Below are 6,744 nucleotides of genomic sequence, written 5' to 3'. Positions count from 1 at the left end.
CTTGTGGATAAGATTAGAGAAAGAGTTCAGAAAAACTAGAATTATGAAGGTCTACTTTAAAATCTAAAGTATTTTGTTTGAATTGATCTAAAAATGAATACATAGATTGTAATTTTAGTAGTAGTAGATTTAGTGGTAGAGCTTTAACAATGAGTGATCAAATCATTAGAAGGAGTAAACATTTTAAATATCTCAGTTTTGTTGTTCAAAGTGACTGTGATATAGATGGGGATGTTATTAGTAGTATTCGAGTTGGATGGTTGAAGTGGAGGAATGCATTAGGCCTACTGTGTGATAGAAAAGTACCGCTTAGATTTAAAGGAAAATTTTATAAAATGGCGGTGAGACCTGCAATGCTTTATGTCGTAGAATGTTGGGCTTTAAAAGTGAAGCTTAAACTTAATTAAGTGTTGCTGAGATGAGAATGCTTAGGTGAATGAGTGGTTTTATGCTTAAGAGACAATGCGAAATGAATACATCTCTAAAAGGGTTGGTGTAGCTCCATTGGCAAACAACATTAGTGAGAGTCATTTTAGATGATTTGGTCATATTAAACATCGACCATCCGTTGATTAGATTCGACTTACGTTAAGAAATGTAGATAAAGACCTAAAAAGAACTTGCATAAAAAATTATTAAAATTTAATAGAATTAAATGAGAATATGACACTGAATAGGACACAATGGAGAAAAAAGATTCACGTAGGTTACCCTTGTTGTACAACAATCAAACAGATGTGGTTATAAATAACCACTACCTACTATCGAAATTTCTAAAAGTGGTGATAAAAATCCATAGCTTAGCGAAAATGTGGTAGCTATAAGAAAATCAAAATTATGAAAAAATTTCATCGAATCGACCCATTGTCTCATTAGTCGAGGTTTACCGGCTTGTAACACGGGTTATGCTTGTGTTTTTCTCTTTTTGCAGGTAGTTGAAGAGGGAGAGGAGCCAGAGGAGTTTCTAACTCATCTCTTTTCTTTTCAACAAATAATAGAAAGCAGAAACGGATGAGGTGATTGAGAAGCCAATAACTGTGGTTAAGTTAGATTGTGACTATAGTTCTGGTATGTATGATATTCCATTGAAATATATTGTATCATCATGTATTTAACCCTATAAGTTGAAGATAGGAATTTTCTTTTTTAATTCGTTCAATAAAATAACAGTGGCTTATCAATACCTGTTTTTCTTTCAAAAGAAGGGAAATAATTAAACTTGTGCTGTGTTTTTACTCATCCATCCATCCATATTGCAATAATCATTATGTTCTAATATATTTTATTTTTTTCATATTTTCTTTGATATATCTTCTTTGTTTCTTAATTATATTTTTGTTAAACTAGATTATGTATTTTATAATGCATCTTTTATCTTTGTTGCTTATATTCAAAATCATTTAAATTTATCATTGATTGTATTTATATTTCTAAAATCAATTTTTTATTTTTATTTTTACATTAAATCACTCAAATCTTTCGTATTACATGAAATATACCGTCATTTTAACTTTTAGAAAGTGAAACACATGAAGCGACGTGTCAAAATTGAAGTTTAGTTCTTAGATATGTAAATACATGGGAATTGAGAGGTATGTATGTAAATTTTCTATATTAAATTAAATTGTATTTTATAATTTATAATTTATTTATTTTTTTTTATAGTTAAATCACTTAATGGGATGAAAGCTTGTTGATGTATATTTATAAAACAAAAAGTTTGTTTTATTATAGTTTTATACATTTTATCAAGAGCCTATGGTGATACCATCTCATTATGTGATAATTTTAAGACATTTATTCTAATCATCAAACCATAGATTTATGTGCTTATTATCATTTAATTATTATTTTATATATAATATATTTATTTATTTTCTTAGTTTGATGATATGATGTTTATATGGCCGCCAACTATTTTAATCAATGGAACCAACATTTTAAAAGCTGGATCGAACTGGCTGTTTCAACCGGTTCGAATGTGAATCGGCTGGTGGTTTGATTCTGATTGGGCTGAAAATTGGTTCCGCACCAAACCTAAAAGAACCGGCTGGAACCGACGATTGAATCGATCAATCGGTTAGAATCGACAATCGAACCAATCAACTGATTAAAGTATAATTTTTTATATTATGTCACATTTTTATTAGAAATTATGAAGAATAGTTTGAATTTTTTAATATCAAGAAATCACGTCTTGCTCTAAAATCATTCACAACTTCATTTTCTTTTTAGCTTTTGGGAAATATGCACGTCTATTTGTTTATTACTTTTTATTTTTTAAGCTTTTATATTTTTCTTTGTTATATTTCCCTCTTGTTGACTTTTGCTAAAATTTTATGTCATCTAAGCTTTATTTAATTTTTTTTTTATATACTCATGACACCTGATTCAACTCATGACACCTGATTCAACTCAGGTTTAACCGTTGAACTTTGAACCTCTTCCTCTACTGGTTCAATGTTTGGTCCGGTTCAATCTTTTGAACCTTGAGTAGAATTGTGTTTTATCCCTATAATTAAGGTCTCAAGTCCTACCTTTTAAAAAAACAATAATAAATATTATTATTAATTAAGTTCAAGCGAAGGAAAAAGTCTAACTCTTAATCTTTAATAGCATCGTTAGAGATATCATTTTATTGAAAAGTATCACATAATTCAAGAAAATTAGCTAAGTGAAATTTAGAGATTTCCATGTGTGATCCCCCAAACTAGGGTCGTCCGAAAAGCTCTTCGTTCGCAAGCAACTCACGTTCGGCTCGTCATGAAGCTCGTGTTCGTTTTGTTTGACAAGCAAACGAGCTGAACACGGATAACTTTTTTGAGCTTGGTTTATAATCGAGCAAAACACGAGCAGACATATGTTCAATCGTGTTTAACTCATAATTCGAATAAGAGAATTTTATTTAAAATAATTATATATAAAAATTATAAATATATATTAAAATAATTATAAATTTATTAATTTAGTAAAAATAAAAATACATTTATAATTTTTATATATCCTATATCAATATTGATACGCCAACAACAAATTTTCATCATCCGACATGAATCTCGAGGCATGACACGAATATCAAGACGATATTTTAAGCATGAAACATTCAAATCTTGCTAAAAATTCATCCAGAGCTCCGATTTCAACAAACTTATAGTCAAACTAACCGGTTTGATGAGACAAACCTAATGATATGAAAACTAGTCCAATCTTAGTCAAATCAAGCCTCAAGCCATTGAACCACATTTAAATGATTTACAGACATATTTGAAAGATCAAAGAGTTGTCGAATATGACAAATTTCTACTCGAATCGAGCGGCTTAACAAGACGAATCAAACGAGCCAAAGATCACTCAATTCTGACATCATTAAGACACTTAAATGTCTAGTAAACATCGTATGATCAAGGTAAGCTCTTCAGATCACTCGATCAAAATGATTTATATTCCTACATTAATTACACCAAGACCGCTATAAACAGAGCCCATCCCTCTCATAAGGGGGGACTGAAGTCTTGAGAGACCTTGAGGAGAAGCTGTAGACTTGTAGTTCCACATCGTCGCCAATCGTCGTCGAACATCGCCGACTTCCGTCGTCGACCACCGCCGATAGCAGTCGACCATCACCGACCGTCAAAGACCATCAACAATCGTCGTTGACATCCACCAACCATCATCGATCACAACCAATAAGACGCTTTCAGTCAACGTCATAATCTGAAAAATAAGTTGTCCTTTCCCGTTTGTGGGATAAGGGATTTCTTTAATCATCAATCAATAGTAGATTTTTGCAACATGTCCAAACCCCGTGGTTTTTCCCTTTACGGGCTTTCCACGTAAAATCTTCTGGAGTAGTCACTGTTTTTTTTCTTTTTCATGTGAGTGTGTGCAAAATTCTCGTACAACGCTAAGACGATAATCCGTTACTCTGCCGACGCGAATTTTTTGGCACCCATCAAATATAAATAATTTTATATGAAAATTCTAATACCAGGTAACCAATATATTTATAATTTTAAATATCCTATATTAATATATGTTATATAAGTATATTACCTATTACAGGATCCTAAAGCCCTATTTTGTAACTGCATTTACACACATCGGCTTTGCCTCTTCGCAGAAACTTCGAGAATTGAAGATTGGTATTTTGAATATATAAATAAAATGCTGAATGTATGTTTTTTTTTAATTTGTAATGTAATTGTGAATTTTTAATTTATACTTATTTATTTAATAATAATGATTTTATAATCATGGAGAATTTGAGAGTAGAGCCAGGGGTGTCAATTCGAGTCGGCGGTTGGATTCAGGTTCGCCCCGAATAATAAACGGGTTGAATAGACTAAATCGAACCCGACTCAAAAAATATTATAAATGTGAGAGGTAAATCAAGGAATTGAAGTTATCTCTCCTGATTTGGATCCTAAAAGCCTAGGGTTTACACAGTGACAAATTTAAAAAAGTTAGAACATTAAACCACTTTAGTCCCCTAAATCTAATGAAATCACGAAAACTGAGTATTTCCTTATAAGATAACACTAATCCAAAAGCAATATTAATATTCTCTTAGTTAATGAGTTTTGTCATCGTTGCTCCACTAAAGATTTTTCTGAAACTCAAAGTTCACATTGAATTTTAACAATTCAATTGACCAGATTGATTGTAAATGAATATTTAACGGATAAAATAGTGCCATAATAAAATTTCATACAACTCACATACATCGAAATAAGCCCTAAAACATATATTTACCAAAGCAGATGAGAAAAAAATAATTAGTGACAAACGTTGTGGAACAATAAAAAACAAATTGTATCAATCAAAGCAAATAAATTCATAATTGAGAAATACAAACCAGAAAAGCTACACTCTTAAGCTGCTAATTCATTCTCCAGTCCTTCCCTGATTTAGTGATGATAACTAACTCTTCTAGACAGTCCTGTAGAATCGTCTCTCAAAGATCCCCTCACAATTTCTCTGACTTTCCCTTCATAGATTAAGAATAACATGCTCATTTAAGGAATTGTGGCTTGGTTCCAGTAGGAGGCCTCCTTGGCACAAGGCGCACCAGTGTTGGGAGGGGCTGCTTAGGTGCCCCATCCATGGTAGCCAAAGTGTCAGGCGCTTTGTTGGGTGCGCCGTGCTGGGCGCTTGGGTGGTTCATAGTTGCCCAATATGTGTTTTCTTGACTCTACTCTAGGTAAACTGGATTCAAACGTCGTTGGATCTGTGTTGAAGTTGCTTTCTTCCATTTCACTCTAATATCAGACTAATGCATCTTTAAGCTCTCATAATTACCTGTATCATGTAATTTGCACATAGAGTACTTGAATAAGCATAAATAACAACAAATAATTGATACACATGCAATAAAATTTTAGACAGATTATCACATATTTTCCACATATCATAGCACTATCAATTCACAGTCACTTTTTTTTATCACTATATATATGTTAAAGCTATCTTGTGAACTGTCACCCAAATCTACCAATTCTTGATTAAGGGATATCTAAAAAACAACATGATTCTAAGACAGTTATTAGGCACACTGTATACCTCAACCAGATTCATTGAATCCACCTACCAGACTGACCTGCCAGATTGACCTCACTATTTGGAGTGCTAAATATGATCTATCTCAGAGCTACAATGCTCTTCAAACTTTCTTGTTCGGCTCATTTATTTTTCCTTAGGATTGGCAAAAAATCAAAGTGAGAACCAACGTTGAAGGGATTGATACATCTCCATCATTATTTATAAAACATTTGACATTTACATCACAACCCTTTCAACAAGACACTGCGGATAGATTTTGTACTATACAATTTCAATTTTATTCATTTCTCTCTTTATGTATTGAAATGGGGAGAGGTCGAGAGAAGAGGCTATGGGATCTCTAACTCTCTCTCTCTCTCTCTCTCTCTCTCTCTCTCTCTCTCTCTCTCTCTCTCTCTCTCTCTCTCTCTCTCTCTCTCTCTCTCTCTCTCTCTCTCTCTTTCTCTCTCTTATTTTTAGTAAGAGATTAAATCATCTCATTCATCTTATCGAAGGAAGACCAACATGGATACAACGAATCCGGGTCTGTAGATACCTCTATCCATTTCTTTAATATTCTCTATACAGGTCTTCTCCAAGTTGTATAAACCCACAGACGTAATGAGATCTTACGTCCTAAAAGAATTTATCATAATGTAAATATGAAAATTTAAGGGTTAGATAAGCAAAGAAACAATAATTATAAGGCATGCATGCGTATGTCCCTTGAATTAAATGAGCCTTTTGTTCGTTAAATAGATCAATACTTTATTTTCTCTTAATATCATGGTACATGAACTTCTCTATTAAAAGAAAAGAAATAGCCCCATCATGTACCTACGACATATTTATCAACATAATATGAGATTTATAATGAAATGGTAGGACGTTATACTTTTGTTATGTTACGATCATAATATTACAATTATCAATGAATCAAACTCGATATAAATCAAATAAAAGAGTGGTATAACACTCAAAATTTTAAGATTTATACATTTAACTTCTAAATTTTATTATTTAAAAATCTAGTACTTTGCTAGTTTCATTCACGAATCTTTCGAATCACTCGTTGGATGCAAGTCCAAAGTACGGATGTAAAGTGATGACTTATTCGAAGGCGATTTCAAAAGTGTGCGAACTTTGATGGCAAAGTGTGTGACAGTACTACGTTGCGACTAGAAATTACGATAAGTGTTATTTGTA

The sequence above is a fragment of the Phalaenopsis equestris genome, unplaced genomic scaffold (assembly GCF_001263595.1).
Source record: "Phalaenopsis equestris unplaced genomic scaffold, ASM126359v1 Scaffold000022, whole genome shotgun sequence".
NCBI classification, from domain to species: domain Eukaryota; kingdom Viridiplantae; phylum Streptophyta; class Magnoliopsida; order Asparagales; family Orchidaceae; genus Phalaenopsis; species Phalaenopsis equestris.
The sequence above is the reverse complement of the archived record's forward strand: the minus strand, read 5'-3'. Positions refer to the sequence as shown.